This window comes from Ixodes scapularis, unplaced genomic scaffold (genome assembly GCF_016920785.2).
Source record: "Ixodes scapularis isolate PalLabHiFi unplaced genomic scaffold, ASM1692078v2 ptg001158l_1___fragment_1__unscaffolded, whole genome shotgun sequence".
Lineage (NCBI taxonomy): Eukaryota > Metazoa > Arthropoda > Arachnida > Ixodida > Ixodidae > Ixodes > Ixodes scapularis.
The window spans coordinates 1,241,737-1,258,640 of record NW_024610106.1 but is presented as its reverse complement, the minus strand read 5'-3'; the positions used below and the strand labels follow the sequence as shown (position 1 = coordinate 1,258,640).

The following is a 16,904-nucleotide window of genomic DNA, read 5'->3' as shown; positions in this document are numbered from 1 at the left end:
ATTTTTGTCAGAAAGGTTAGGGAAAGACACATTAGGAGGCTGAGACATGGAATTGATTTACTCAAACAATAGCCATCTTCCACAGGTCGATAATCAAATTAGCCCGACTAGTCTCAGAAGAGCAAATCAAGCACACGAAGTATAACAAAATGTAAACAAAGAAAATCACTTATGAATGTAGAGTTACCTGAAGGAACACCTTAGGAGCAAAACAAGAAGTCTGAAGATGTGAAAGGCACAATCTCGATAGATTTCCCTTGTTGACACAAAGGCAAAACAGGGACAAATTATCACAGGATGTTTGTTTTGAATATTTCAACTCCTAGGGAACAGTCACTTTACTTCGGCACACCTGGTTACATTACATCAATCGCGCTCAAGAAGGTTTGACAGATCACAGACATAGCATGCTGAGGGCTTCCTGAAAGTGAGAAAAAGGCATGGTGCCTTCAGCTGCTGTGGTTTAACAGCCTGCAAGTTCACGTGAGAAAGAAAACAAAGCCTGATGTGCTGCGGGAAAGCACCTGCCAAGTGATGACAACTTCCCTGCACAGAAGTGTTACCTCACCTTTCAAAGGCAACACTCTCAAAATGGTGAAATCGCACATATCCTTTATTTGAATGACCTAGGAGTCTGTCTTTTTACTCCTGGCATAGTTTCGGCTGTGACAAATCTGCCCTTTCCATGCGAAGTGCTTGTACTCTGTAGCCTGATCAAAGGCGGCCCCAGATCCAGCGGAAAGACAACTCTGCTCCTCTTTGCTCAAGGATGCCTTCGAAGAGGAACCGAGCAGGCACACTTCGTTTGCATACTTGAAGTTTTGGTGTTTAGTGTATCCCAGAATATCACAGCACATCACTTTGACGCTGTCACTTAGAAGCGAGGACACCAAAGTTTGATCCCAACTGCTGATACTTCACTACCCTTTCCGGAAGAGCATTTGATCCTTTCACCAGCTTCACAAGCTGCCCGTTACCGCTTTCAAATTCAAAAGCAGAATGGCCCCACAATGGCCCCAGTTGCTGCACTGCTTCCGCTAGGTGGAGTAACTGGTGCAGGCTGAACGTCATTGCTGGAGCTCCATACAGCCTCCCTGTCATGCCCACAAAGGTCCAGAGGAGTTTCTCTGAAAGCACAATATGACATTATTAAAGCTGGCCCGAAGCAGGACACAAAGAAACCGAAGGGGGAGAACTCGCGTGCAACATCAATGGATGCTGGAGTTACGGTGTCCCTTAAAAGTGCATGGACGGCCTCCACCAGCTTCTTTATGTACGGCCAGTATTGGTCCAGAAGGACCCTGTACATGCAGGGAAGCGAGTGGTACAGCAGCCAGTGGCGCCATTCGGAAGCCTTCCAGAATAGGCGTGTGCTCAGTGCCCTTGGGAGTCTCGTGGAGCTGTGTGGTGGCTTGATTTCAGCCAGCTGGCTGTTGATGACAGCAATAGAGGCAGTGTTTCCTGTAAATAAACAGATCAAATGTTACTAAATAAATGAAAGCATTTGCCAGTCTGTTTTTGAAAACTGGGGCAGAATCTTTGGCAATTTAGTATGAAACAATTGGCTTAGATAAATTATCCCTCTTAAAAAGAGTGCAAATTCTATGTGCCATTACTCCGATAAAACATACGCTTGGTTTTCTAATACAAACGTCTAGCTTTATGGTCGAATCCACCCAATATGTAAGTGAAATCAGTGCATACTGCCTGCTAAAGATGACAGAAAGTGCAGCAACAAAGAAAATAGTTTAGACGAGTCATAGCACGAAATGCCTTGCGTGGTTTAGCTCCCCAGTTTTGCCCATGCTCTTTTCCCGGTTTATCTTTCTACGTTACACAATCCAGCTGAATTCTTCGTTTTATTGCTCAGTGCAGTCAGTCTGCAGAAGTCTTACGAGGCTTAGCCTCCACAATTCATTGAGCTCTTTTGCGAACTAATAAGCTAGTTAAAGTACCTAGAAGCCACACTGACAGATGTAATGATCTGGTTCCAACCGGCTTGGTGTCCTGTACTGTACTGTTGTAAAATCTCTAGAATTGCATAGCGAACTGACATAATGCCTCCTCTCCTTTTTCCTTCCTTGTGCTAAAAGTTATTTAAAGATTGTACAACATGTTTCGAAATTGGCACCCTGGATTAGAAAGAATGAAACAGGAGATTCTCCTGATGTTCACTTCCAAAGTCTCTTGTTTAAGCTACCGTGATATACTGGGCATGCACCATTGTCGCATAACTGCCTACCCCATATCACACTTTTGAACCGTTTGAAAAGTAAGCAAAGAACATGCAAAAGACTCCCATTAAACAAAAGGGGCAGAAGTCATTTCCAACGAGAAAGGAAATACCAGTGATGCTGATATACTTTTTAGTAAGCTGGTCTCCTCCACCTCTTCCATGTGACAGGGCTATATAACACTGGACGCAAATGTCACCACATGATGTGAGAAGAGCCTTGAGGAACTGACAGAATGCACTGAAAGAATAAAACACGTAAAGTACAAACACAGACACACACAGTTCTTTCAATGAGCAGCGAACATTTATGAGATGCCCATTACGCTACGACCTTGAACGACAAAGAATTGAAAGAAAACGAAAATATTCAAAATTTAATATAAAACCAATTTACTCACAAACTTTAAAAATACCAAATTAAAATGATAGCAAAAAAATTATAGGGAAAAACTTAAGGAAATTTCGTGAAAAAGGGGGAAAGGAAGAAAAAAAAGAAAGGAAATTAATGACGAAAATAATCCTGGAAAATGGGAACAAGAGGGACAAAGGACAAACACAAATCTCCAAACACAGCTAGGTTCTTGTCCAGCTCGCTTGTACCTTTACATTAACTGCATTATAATCAGGAAATTAACCCCTGAAAAGGGGGGAAAATAAATAAGAAAAGAAAGGAAAAGACAAAATTAATTGATCACAACAAGCTTTTTACGATAATTTTTACGCTAGAAATTCCAGCTTTTTTGACGACAAAGCCAAAGATGTCCCAGAGACATTGCTCACGGCATATCTGACCTTAAACGCTTCTATTGTTTCGGGCCCACATTTATCTATGTGTGAACTTAGCTAAGTGGTGTTTTCAAAGTGTGGGGTGCAATCGTGGCAGGTACGGGCATGCAGAACTATTGGGTGGAACGAGTCCGATGATGCCTTGGTAACATCTAAATGGTGTTCCCTAAAGCGAGCATTTAGGCATCTTCCGATGGCCGATGTATTCGCCTTCGCAGCTCAATGGACTCGAATCAAGTTCAATTTCAAGTTTTATTCGCCTCAAATACGTTCGTTCAAACGTATTACATGAGGGGGGGTAGAAAAATACAAACAAATGCAATGATATAATGGAAATAAAAGAACTAACTAAGGTTAAAAATTAACAACAAACAAAAACTAAAAACAAACTATACAGAATTCAGAACAAAGTTTACAGAAACCGGGCACAACAGAACTGGGGACTCAGTGCACAATTTATAGGAAACACAAGCAGACATGGCGCTGAAAACATAGTACCAAAGCCAAAAATTTTTTGCGGAATATTTTTTATCATTCTATTCAGTGACTATGTCGTTTGGGAGAGAATTCCCATTTTTAATGGACAGAGCAAGAGGAGAGTATTTGTATCTATTAGTGCGACCAAATATAGGTGCAATTTTCAAGGAATGATCATGACGCAAAGAAATGTATGAGACAGACTTACAGTGAGTGAGCATAAATGATTGCATGTTGTAATAAAAGTTATGAAAAAGAGTAAGGCGAGCGACTGTCCGACGTGATTCAAGAGAAGTTAAATTAGAAAGAACCAAGTCTAAGTGGGAGACACTGGTTTTCGTACTGTAGTTTCGATAAATGATTCAATGGGTCTTTTTTTATTTTTAAGGCCTTTTGCAAGGCGTTTTGTTCGGCCACGCTACCCATGCATTTGCGACCTCGCTGCACCAGGATAGAAAAGTGCGTTCATTTCGCGCGTGTGGGGAAAGGGGAGGGGGTCAAAGTTTTGACTTCCCAGTTGGGGGTGGGTTTAATATGCAAGTGAAAAAAAAAGTCGAAATTTTGGAAGCCGACTTGGGGGGTGCGTTCATTACGCGAGTGCGTTCATTGTGCGAGTAAATACATACCTTACTCATAACTGTTGCAAAGCATGACCTGATGCACACCTCCGCTCTCTTTATATAAACATTGCCCTCGTACTCCACTGAGGTTGAGTGGAGGTAAACATCCAGGAGATCCAGGAACTGACACGTGCCGTGTTTGTGGATAACGTTGTTCATACTGAAATGTTTTTGGTTGACAAACTTTATTACGAGAACGGGAACGACGCTAGGCACATAGCTGTTTTGTGGTGAAAGGCTAGCTGAGTCGCACGTGTGGGTATCAACGCCGATTTGTGAGAAACTGCGAAGTGGGCACCACCAACCATAGTTTTCTAAATACATAACAGATCCTTTTTTCCCTTTTATTTTGCAAAAAGAAAGTTCATGCGAATTTTAAGAGTTCAGAGTCCACAGATTCGGCGATACCTTGCTGGCTGAACAACTTGATGGCTTGATCGAGTGGTTTCGGGTATGCGGGACTACTGGGCAGGACATTGGTGAGGTTGGTCGTTGAACGTGAGTTGGTAGTAGTCCTCAGGGATCGCGTTGTTGTTTCAGGCGAATGGTCAGATGGGGAATCGATTTCTTCTGTAATGCCCCCCCCCCCTCCCCTTCCCCGTCTTCCGCTCTGATTAGGTATGATCGTGGCTGTTGTCCGACTTGGACCACAATTCCGGGTTCCCATTTGTGGTTTCGACGGAAATAGACTCTCTCGCCTTGACTCAGAGGACGTAGTGGTTTGCTGTGTGCGTCACCATGTCGGTGCTGACACTTTTGACGGAACTGAAGGCGTGCTTGAACCTCCCTGATGTTGTAGTGCTGCTCAAGTTAACACGGAGCAGCTGGCTTGAGGGTTGTGATCCTGCGGCCCATTAGCAGTTCCAATGGGGACAGGAGCTGATCCATCGGTGTGTCCCTAAGCTCCATAAGGACAAGAGACAGGTCGTTGCCTTCCTTCGGTGCCTTGGTCAAGCTGTTTTCATTCTTTGAACTGACCTCTCTGCAAGTTCATTCGACTGTGGGTAATCAGGAGAACTTGGATTATTTGTCATGTCCAGGCACTTGAGATACCCTTTGAATGCTTCAGAGTTGAATGGCAGGCCGTTGTCACAGACCCCTTCTAGAATGCCGAATCAAGCAAACTCCTTTTTTAGGGTTGCGATCCTTTGATAGCAGAGGTGTCCCCCTTTTGCTCTATCACAATGTACTTGCTAAAGTAGTCCACTACAAGTAGGTAGGTGACACTGTGGAGATGGAAGAAGTCATTGGTGACGATTTGCCATGGTTGTGTTGGAGACCGTCTGTCTCCCAGGGGCTCCCGTTGGTTCGACCGCTGGTGTTGCTGGCAGAGTTGGCCGTTGGAGACCATTCTTCTGCCAGCACCCGTTCTCCGAAACAATGCCGCGGAGCGGGGCGTTTTCTGCATGGGTCTTTGCAGAAAAAAAAGGCACTCTTATGAACTGATGTGCGGGCAAAGCTAACGCATTTCTTTCTCAGAGCGGGGAGGTTCAGTTGAGAGCATATCTCCCTAGCCTCAGACCTTAAAGACCCTGAAGGTCTTTCCTTGAGTAAAGCAGTTCTTTTTTCGAGTGCAGCTTCCACCTTTTCCTCTTAGATGTCCTCGTTCATAACAACGAAAACTACCATCTTTTCTTACTCTAGCAGCTTTAGCTGGGCGTTGCGGAGCTCCTCTACTGTTGAGTATACATATGACTTGCCTGGAGGAGGCAGATGGGCACAAACGGAATGCACAGCTGTCCCTACGAAGTTCTGACGATCCTTTTCAGGGTTACTTGCTGCTACCTTGTAAACGGATGTCAGTTGGTCTACCCTCGATGCTGGAAGGTCTAGGGCGAACTTGGGCCCGTGAGACAGAAGTCCCACCGTGTCCGGGGAAAGCTGTTTGTCCAAAAGTACAACAGGGGGTTTCAGTTGAAGTCCGAAGCCTTCTGGCAAGACTTGCGTACCTCCCCAGGATTTTTACCCCTGCGGCCTCCAAGAGCCCGACTGCAGAACTCCTGAGGAAGAGGAACGAGGGTCTGTGGCGTAAAACGTATCGAGGAGTGCTGTCGTGGCCGGGGAGAGTCATTCTCATGAGTCGAAGTTCCTGGGATATCTCTATTCTTGAAATCTGCATGATCCTGTAGCTTGACAACCAAGTATGGGAGTGGAATCCCAGCACAAAGTCCACGGAGGCGTGGGCCACGTTTTTTCGCAAGCAAAGCCCCAGGGAGCGTAGACGGAGCCGCAGAAAGTTAATTATTGAGATGTAGCTGACGGCTTGAAAGAAGTTGCGGGGATTGAACACAGGGTGACGGGCGGACGTACTGAGTCAGGACATGAAGCTCACACAACTTGAATTAAAATTTAGGGAGCTTGTTTATAGAGACTTACAAACACAGAAAGAATAAACCCAAAGAGGTCAGAAACACAGACAAGTACATATCTTTCTTTTTTAAAGTTATTATATTGTTTTCCTCTTATCTTTTATCACGGAGACAGTATAGACCTTTGCAGAAACAGCTCGCTGGCCGCCGCCATTTTGCGACTCGAGTGACCCCTATTAGCCAAAAATTTCTGCCACCCGCCTGAGCTGTGGAAACCCGATCAGCGCGACTCCCCACCTGCATCGTGTGTTCGGAGTTCGCCGGCTTTCCTTCTAAGTGTTTACTCTATTTGCCTGTTCAGGATGCTTGCGTGTTTTTGTAATCTTCCACTGTGAGAACTTGGGAATACCAGGACTTATAGCCTTCTGGACCTTCGCAAGAAACGAGCGAAAAGAACGGGCGAAGAAAGCGAACGTCAAGCAGCCCGCGACGCAAACCGTTCGACGTTCTTCGAGGATTATTTCCGTTGAGATAATCTCCGAAAAGCCTTCTCGGATATGTTCCCGGTCTTGGCGAGAAGTAGCTGATAGGGTCCGGGGAATGGGAACTAAATAGACACGTTCGTTCATTCGCACTAGTGCTGTGTATAAAAAACATCACTCTTCAAAACGTACCCCAAGACAAGCCGGATTCCGTGCGATCGTCGTGAAGTGACTGTCGTCGACACTGTATTTTGGATATGCTGTGTTATTTGAGACCTTTCTCAAATCATGTCCGGATAACGCGGCACCGTGGGGTACGCGTACAATATATGTTGTTCGATTTATGAGACTCGTTGAATTTCATATAGTGAGGGGGCAATACCCATGCAGTTCGGCTATCCTCTGGTGTGGTCAAATATATTAGGCAGTTAAGGTTGACACGGCTGAGTGTATAGTGCCGTTATAATCGCCACAGAACACAAAAGAAAAAATAAAGTGAGGCGATTTTGCCGCCACCAGCATTCAAAATTGCTCCTACGCAGGCTGCCACAGCCTACTGACGAGAAAACCCACATCTCAGCGCAGTCGGGCAACACTGACGTACAGTCTCAAAACCAGGGATGCGCGCTGGAAATTGCTTCGTTCGAGACTGCCGCTGGAAAGGTCTATATCGAGGTCAGGGGGAGTAAACCTTGTGCGGTTTTTAATCTGGTCTGGAAACTTCAGGGAAGTGTTCTGGGTCTCTTTTTATTTTCGATATTTATAAACGATCTACCCTATGACGTTTCAGTTCAAATCAAACTTTTTGAAGACAATTGTGTGGTTCATAATAAAATGAAAACAAAAGATGATCAGATCAAATTAAACCGTAATTTACAAAAAAAGAAAAAAAAAGAAAATAGGCATTGGTGCGACAAATGACGAATCGTGGGGTTTCCACACCATATCAAAAATCATTATTTATGTCTATAACTAAAACAAAAAAATCTGCTGGCCTATAATTATGACATGAATGGTTCTAAACTTTAAGAGTTAAAGAATTTAAGTACCTAGATGTAGTATTTAATCTTGACTTAAGATGGAATACCCATATAAACAACGTGTGCATCAAAGCTAAAAAAGCACTGTGGGGCGACAGACGCAACTTTGCTGAAGCGACTCCTGAATGCAAATATGCTCCAAAAGCCAGGGTAGTCATAACGGAATAAGTTTACAGTGGCTTAACACAACAACAAAAAATTAACAACAACACAGACGTTTCGCCACCTATCCGGGTGGCATCATCAGTGTGAACTGGCCCGGTGGTTGGGAGAGTCAAAACCAGTCGACTCTAATCTACAAGTCCCCGTAAACGTCCGGTGGGGGCCCCGGTTCGTCTTGCACGCCTCGGGGTCTCGGCGGATAAACCACGATTCCACGAACTTCCTCGGGCCTCACCTCTGCTCACGAGCAGCATTGTCCAAGTCAAACGTATGCGCAGTCGTCCAGCTGTGGTCAACAAGCTCAGACTTGCTTCTCGTGGCATGCGTGGCCTTCACCACATCCCTTCTGTGTTCCTCAAGTCGGAACGTACCACCACCTCTCAAGCTGAGGGGCAACATTCCGACGTAGTCTCCTGCCGAAAAGTTATACAATGCTTGCGGCGGAGAGGCATCAGAGTTACTGCGAGTTGGGTAATTAAAAATAGAGATCACTACATCAAGCGCGGGGTGGTACATATCCTCAGGCACCATTGGCATTTCACTCCAAGTCACACGTACACCGTTCGTATTTGAAAAACATAAATCTAAAGCATTGCCTTGCTTATTAAGAACATTGTTGAGCCGCTTCAGATCCAAAAAAGAAGAGGAGTCTAAAAGATAGTTGCATTTCTCCTTTCAATAAAAGTTATCAGTCAAAACGTTGCACGCCTGTAGCTCGTTGAGTTTTTCTAACCCAACCAGACAACGCTGAAAATCACCAGGTGGCTTTTCTGGGGGGAGATAGAACAGACCAATAAGAACACGTTCTCTCTTTGCATACTCAATTTCGACGAACAAGCTCTCAGGAAAGTTTTCTAAATCTTGACGCCTCCTTGAGCTGTCGACCGCGACCAACACACCGCCTCCCGCTCCAGCTCCTTGAAACAAGTCACGGTCGTGCCGGTACACAACAAAACCAGGCGGAAAGTAATCGGAGGACCCGATGTTAGGACGCAACCAAATTTCCGTTAGACAGAAGATTGCATAATTAGACACTGTAACGTTACAAAAAAAAGCAATCGGCTTTTGTGCGTAAGCCGCGGACGTTTTGATATAATAAATCTATGCCAGGCATCACTTGTCAGCGGTTGTGGGATGTCCCTCTGAAGCGTGGAGCATGTCTCTCTGAAGGGTTCCTCTGAAAGGTTTAAAAAGGCTGGATTTAGGCCACACAGCTGGATCAGCAAGTTTCTCAAAATCCTCCGCAGCCGCGGCCACATGAAAGGAGCCGTAAGTGTCGAAACGGGTCTTTAGGTGACGGCACTCCACTTTGTCGATTCCAACGGAGGACAGGCGCGAAGAGTCGTCCTTGCAGATAATATCCGGCGCCAGCTTCGTAACAAACAGCGCTCTCAGACTCGTTGACGGCGAAACAACGCACAGCTTGTTGGTCTTGAATGCCCCGGTCAAATAATAATAAATGTAATAATAATAATAGTAATACTAATAATAGTAATTAGACGAGCCATACACGAAAAATATGTATTTTTAGCTCACCGTTTGGACAAAGTCTACAATGCTGTCCGAATGTACTTCTATGTTGCATTCAAGTGCCGTTTGATGGTTCTGCTACCGAGGACCCTCCTCCCTCAAGGCACGGGAGAAGAGGACGCCAAAGCGGTGTTTGCAAGCCGACGGGAGGCTAAATATGTTTAGTATATAGAGACATGGGCCGCCTTTCCTTTGGGGAAGGATCTCTACGATGTCGTGCTCCACGTCGACTCCGCCAAGATTTTTGTACGAAGCGGTTAGATGTCTACGAGTGAGGATGGCGGTATTGGGTTCCTCGTTGTCAGGAGTTTGGAAGGCTCTATAGATGGCTAGTTTGACCGCGCGGCGGGTTTTCTGAATCATTATGATATCGGGGGGAGTTTGGAGGGACTGGAGGCAGTGTTAAAGATAGCCACGCTTCAGTCGGAAGCTGTGGTAATTCCATTGCCAGATAGTGGTTTGGTGCCTACTGAGGCGTGGCGGGCGTGGGAGAGGTAAAGCCATATTGAGGGATGCACTGTTAGAGGTAGGGTATGGATGGTGGGGGTGGTGGAGGAGTTTAGGACCCCAACTTGGATGAGATGTTGGTGAGTTGGTTTATTTGACTGGTGAGTTGGGCCAATCTGGAGGAGTACTTTGAGACAGCGTTTTCTATCGCCGTACAACGGCTGTAACGTTTTGCTCTAAGGTTTGCAGTCTGGCACTGAAAATGCGAGACATTGCGGTCATTGACGCCGAGTCGGTGTAATTTGTCTACGATTTTGAGGCCATAGTATTGATTACTCTACGCTTGACAGACTGGGCGGTGCTGTCAGGTGAGGATATGGCAACTGCAACGGGTAGTGGGGGAGGAGTAGGAGTGGGCGCTGGAGGGGTAGGAGTTGGCGCTGGAGGGGTAACCTTTCTGTTTAAGGAGGGGTCGTAAGTCTGCATTTTCCTTCTAAACGGCAGTGATTTATTGTGTGAGGGTTTGGACCTTTTGCCGTAGAGTTTGGACCTTTTGCCGTAGGGTTTGGACCTTTTGCCGTAGAGAGGGGCGGTGATGAGAGACATCCGACGGGCAAGGAGAATAGCCGGGTCGTGATTGCAGTCGATTAGGTATTGGCTGATGTTCTCCGGTGGACCGTAATCTGGCACATTAAAGATGATTCCGCGTGAGATCTTCGCAGGATTTGCCATATATGTGGCCAGAAAATAGTTCTCTTCGCCCTTCAGAGGGGGTGCTGAGTAGTATAGTTTTGAATGGCATTGATTCGAATTTTATCATCGCGTGCCACGTTGTAATTGGTCTGGGCAGTGTTAAAGACGAAGTCTTGCAGCTTGCCTGTGCTCATCGAGCTTAGGTTGAGGCCACCACGTGCACGGATGATGATCTTGTAGTAGTCAGGGAGTCTTGCGAGCTGCGGCGGGCGCGTCTTGAAGCCAGGCCTTGGCGAGCTGCGGAAAACCGGACGCCAAACGCGCCTCGCCGCTCGACTTGGTCGTTTACGTCGCCATCCGTTGTTTACCCTTGCAAGTTTTTTAGCCCTATGTTTTGCAGAAAGGGAGCTACGCTTTGTAATTTTACAAAAACCAACCTGTGAAATATACCTTTGACACAAAGTTCAGATTGCTATGTGCAGGCGCCAATTTTTATGGCCCATTTTAGATCGAGCCTGGTTATTTCAGTCACCCTATACTTACTGCCAGGTTGGATCACATTGGCATCTTATTAGCCTTCCTTTTCTTCACTTGGCTTTTACTAGTATGCTTTCACAAAAGTAGGAGTGAGGTCCTCGGTCGACTTCGGCGCGAACCTTAGCATGAGAGAAAATGGCAAAATGGCCCGTTTCCCGCCTTTCATGTACTTTATGTACCCGTAGATCATTGTGAACACTACGAATTAGTTTTTAACCTCTAGGTGGTAGTGGAACGACTGGTTGGCAAGAAGCTATCGAAGGAACAAGCGAAAGTGAGAAACCAGAGCAGCCAAGGCGAGCAATGCTGGCGACACGCACGGAGTGACAGCGGATTGGATCTCGGATTGGATTGAAAGTGTCAAAGACAGTTGGTTGTAAATTAGAACAGAGCAGTAACTTGTTACCAGTATAGGGTTGTTGCACAATACCATGGTTCAATGCTGCTACCACTTCGTGGATCTGATCAAAACCCACTGGAATCCATGTTGGAGGCATTCATTGCTGTTATCCTATGTTTTGTGTCCTTTGGGGCCTTGTCTGCATGGTACTTTGTGCACCCACTCGAGGTTGAAGACAGTCAGTTGCTCTGTGATTGTTTTAGCCGTAAAACTTGGTGTCAACGGAGCCACGGCCAGCAATATTGTTTTTTCTAGAATTCCGTAAATCATTAGGAACCAGGACAAGGCGACGCTCGAGCAATCGGTTTGCCGACATTATGAATGGCTCCCAACGGACACGCCGGCACAACCTCAACCAGGCGGGTAAAGACAGGAGTAGAACACGGCAAGTCCTGGGCGCTAACATCTCCAGTCCCGAGAAAAAGAGCGAAAAAAGGCAGAGAAATAAAGCAAACAAAAAGTTAGGCGTGTTCGTTTTGCCGCGACAAGTTGAAGTTGCTCGAGCACTTGTCAGGTTTATTTAAATTTATCACTGCGCGACTCCTGTGTTCTTCTGCAAAGACAGAAAATAACAAGGTAAAGACTTTACTGGTGATGTTTGGCTGCATCTTGGTGCATATAAAGGCCTCGGCAGCGATAGGGCTCATCGAAATCGCGAACTGGGACCGCCGATCTCCGCTTCTATGTTCCGCCATTTCGAAGCGGCCAAACGCAGGGGACCTTTCGTTTCGGATTATTATGTTAACTCTACACTCTTAAAAAAATAATTAAAAAAGGAATGGACGGTCGTTGACTGTACTCTTTTTGGAGAGAATCCGGGTTATCGCAAGCTATACTCTCTCTAGGGACCAGGAATATGAAAAATACATGCAAATATGTATCAAAATACAAATACAAAAATACTTCGTCAAAAATGTATTTAATTACGAGTCTAATTACATTAAAAAAAATTGCGGTGGCTTAGCTCGGCTATGCCAGGATATACGCAGCGTGAGCTTAGGCGCATAAAATGAGAGGTGCTATCAAGCAGCTCCGGTGCAGCGTCAGACTTGGCTACTGCGCAACGGAGGCACATAGCTGGGCAGGCGGCGCCGCCAGTGCGTCTGCCGTGGCTGTGACCTCACTCCTCTGGAATGCGAAGACTGGCGAGGCGAGCGCGGTGGCGGCGGATCCCGCGGCGACTTGGCCTCCGCCCCGCCAGCTGTGCGCCGTGCGACGTCACTGCTCCTCGCACTTGCGCAGCACGGAGCATGGCTCATTATGCCAGCCACGCGAAACTGCTCAATTTCGGCCAGTGTAGCTCACGCTACAAAAAGCATTTAAATACAAGATACAAATAGAACCAAATTTATTTGTTCTCTTCCAAATACTTTTCTAAATACATTCCTCAAAATTTGCGAGAGCGACTTCAGGGCACCTGCAACGGGTTTCTACGTATCTCTACGCACACTCTGGAGTAAGTTTGCGAGGCTCTAGTAACGTAATAGAAATATAATCACAAAAAATGTAATCAGCTTGGACGTAATAGGTGAAAAAGTACAGAGCCTCAAGCAGCTTTTTTTGTCGATTACATGTTGGTATATACCAACAAAGAACCGAGACGACCAAGACACGGAGCACTAGCTAAAGAATTTTTTATTGTTGCAACTCGCACCAGTTAACGAAAATCTGGACGACACGCGCATTTAGAATGTTCCAGGCAAAATTATGGATGGAAATCAGGCTGGAAAGCATCACAAGTTGTCACAGGCGCTTATTTAGCCAGTCTGCCTGTGAACGTCGATTTCATCACTATTCTTGCCCTGGACTAGCACCGTAATCACAAAGTCACTAAACGCTTGTGCTTGATTAAGAGACACTGCATTCGGTGCAGAACGTAGTTTTCTTTCTGCTCTGGACAGTGCCAATAAATTTGAGGGATGTATTTTCGCCCACAAAATTGTATTTAATTACAATTGTATTTGAAATACCCACCTTTTAGTATTTAAATACACACGTCAAATGCATTACCCAATTTGTAATTAAATAGAAATTCAAAATACACAAAGTATTTGAAATACATATTTCAATTACTTGTATTTGAAATACCGCCTATCCCTGCTAGGAATAGGTAATCGTTACCTTTCCACGACTAGTGTATGTTTTACTCTCCCATACGAGTGCTCACTTAACTTTTCTATAGTCACACAAATGGTTTTGCAAGAGTCAGGACTGTCTACAGGTTTTGAATTTCAGAGTTTGGTGCATTATTTTAACTGCCCTTTTTTGCTCCTAAATACAATTGTTTAAGCGACAACCAGTCTGTCGTATGTAAGAAAAAGTGTTGCCTGAACTCTGTACTAAAGAGTTAAGCACGCTCTCCAGGAAGAGTTATTGTAACCTTAGAAGTGGTGCCTGCACTCCGTATTAAAAAGTTTAGTGTGCTCTATAGCAAGAATTAATATTACATAACAGCAAACTTAGCAGTTTATATGATCCCTTCCTGGAGACTGCTTCACTCTTTCATACAGAGTTAGGCAACACTTGAAGTGGGGATTTAATTACTCGCACTAAAGAATTTTGTAGAGTAAGTACAACCCCATTTGGAAGTGTTGCCTAAACTCAGTATTAAACAGTTAAGCACACTTTCCAGGAAGGGTTCACACGAACTCTGCTCAAGTATAGTGTTATGTGCTGAGTGTAAAATCACCCAGTAAAAAGTAACGTAAATGCCTGCTAACAGAATTAGGGGAAGGGAAGTGTACAATTGGCTCCTTGTTAGTCAAACGTTTGCTGAAACAAAAAAAACTCTACTGGCAAGTGGCATTTTTAGCCTGTTGAAGTGCGACCACTGTACTTTTATTTTTGCAGCTGTTGTATCAAATTTCAATACCTCCCTTGATTTCTCTGTAATGTGGAATAGTACTTCTGTCCTTATTATGGGAGCTGCTACATACAACTTGAGACAACTCAAGCACTTTGCAATGAACAGTAGCCCTAAAATCTAAAAGCAGCTATGTATATGTTCACAAGGGGAGGGTTGCATTGGAAATGTGGAAGTGCAGCTGAAAAAAGACATAAAAGAGGGAGCATGAGCCTGTTCGGAGGCCATAGGTTTTCATGAAAAGTCAGCATAGAAAGGATAAAAAAAGTAGAATAGAGTTCAATAAGCCAACACTTTAATGTTAGGACGTGGGAAAAAAACGCAAAAATGGCACACATATTCCCTCTGGTGAACAAGTTTCTTACTTTGTGATGAGATCCAAAGCCAAGGCAGACTTTATATCGTACTTCAAATCAATGAAGTGCCCAATCCGTCCGTCACCTCAAATAAGTGGTTCTCCAACACCGCAGTTATGGCCTTTGAGTCCTCTTTGTCAATTCGCATCAGCGGATAGGTCAATCTGTCGTGTCGGTCCTCCTGTGAAGAATGAATGCTTAAATGTAGACTCAGCAGTATGAGAAGGGAGGAAGCAACTCACTAAGTGTAGAAGGGTATGCACTTGGGCTAGTTGGTGATCCATATTTCCGAGGGAAAAAGCGCCAAAAACAATGAACAAGTAGAAGTGTTGTTGGTTTCTTTTACTTTTCCATTGTTTTTAGTCTTTTACCCTCGGATATATAGCTCGCTAAGTGCCCTTAGTTAATAGGAGTGCATTCATTTGTAAGACAAGAGACCATTTGCGAAAATCCCAGGAGCCATTCACAGGATACGTTCCAATAGTTGTCTGGTACTTGTTTTCTTGCCGATTAAACGAGAGTCCGAATCGAACACTTAGGCAGCACTCACTGCTGGCTCACTCAGCCGCAACTACCCACGACTGTTTGTATCCCCTCTGATATGAACATCTAAGAGAAAAATGAACCACATCTCTCTTTTTTTCCTTTGTATGCAGTGGCAGCCATAAGGGGTTGCATTTATTTATGGCAGGGAATCCCCAAGTTTGCATACCCTATTAGTGGCATCGGAAGAAGAGGGCAAGGCAAGGGGGGCAATTGCCTCGCCCTCCCGCTTCTCTCTGAGTGACATTTAAACTATTATAGCAGACAATATGGGAGACAGGGACGGGGTTTAGCTCCCTAGCACATCACCCCTCCACCTTCCAAGCAATACAAACTCAGCTGGCTCCTGCCCATAGCGATGAAAGTCATAGCTCTATATAGACTAGCCTTAGGGGTAGGATGAATACAATACAATACAATACAATTTATTTTTCTTTTTTGAATACATTTCGCTCTGTACCCACGTAAGCCAAGAAGGCTTGTGTGTGGGACGCGGCAGGTGGCTAACAACCAGATTTTGTACAGTTTTAACTCTTTCTACGAGTTTAAACAAACCAAACGAATCATAAGAAAAGAAGAAGCTCCCACATACACGTCCATTATGACCGGTGGAACAGGCCTCTATTAGTCACATACTGCTATTTAGTAATATATCTCAAAGCATTGTTTCAATATATATTTCGTACAGTGGTTACGGTCGTATATTGGCACTTTTATTAATTCGCACTTTGTTTAATTTTTCTGTTCATTGATCCATATTCTTGCCATTTTTTTCATTGCATGTGGATTTTTGCACTCAATCAACTCCTCAGGTAGTTCGTTAAAAAGTTTAGGCACATAATATTTTCTTGTAGACTCTCCATACTTTGTCTTTATTAATGGCTCTAAATATTTCCTATTTGGTCGTAATGTTCTTTCTTTAACAATTTCTATTTTGTGGTTGTTGATTAAAAAGAATTTTGTGATTATGTCATACTTCAATTGATCACTAAAATAAAATACGCCTATTTTTTTATGTATGTCATCTATTAAATCGCTTCTCTTTTTGATTTGGCAACCGATTCTTCTGAATATCTGTTTTTGGAGAGTTTCAACTTTTCTTTGTAGGTATTTGGCACAGTGCCCATAAACAGTTATTCCATATTGAATTACAGATTTTCCTAACGAGTTATAAATCATTTTCAGTACAGAATGGGGGACCATATCTTGCATGTGAAACATATAGGCCACCAGTGTCCTTAATTTTTTGCAAACTTGCTCTATGTGTGAGTCCCATTTAAGATGTTGGTCTATATACATTCCAAGGTATTTTACATTTTTTACATACTCAATTGGTAGGCATGAACAGTTATTACAATTTTTATTGTGCATTTTAATAGGTAATTCAGTTAATAGTTTTTTTCTGGGATCTCTAAAGCACATT

At 44.3% G+C, this 16,904-nt stretch overlaps 1 long non-coding RNA gene and 1 pseudogene across 1 annotated transcript; both read right to left on the bottom strand.

The window, feature by feature from the left end:
* Positions 1-242: 242 nt before the first annotated feature.
* Positions 243-1,140, bottom strand: LOC120841292 (annotated as a pseudogene).
* A 124-nt stretch (positions 1,141-1,264) lies between these two features.
* LOC121834413 lies at positions 1,265-15,188 on the bottom strand. Its single transcript, XR_006077203.1, has 3 exons — positions 14,948-15,188; positions 2,364-2,474; positions 1,265-1,461 (listed from the first exon to the last, which is right to left on the bottom strand). It is a non-coding gene; the product is annotated as an uncharacterized LOC121834413 (long non-coding RNA).
* Positions 15,189-16,904: the final 1,716 nt, after the last annotated feature.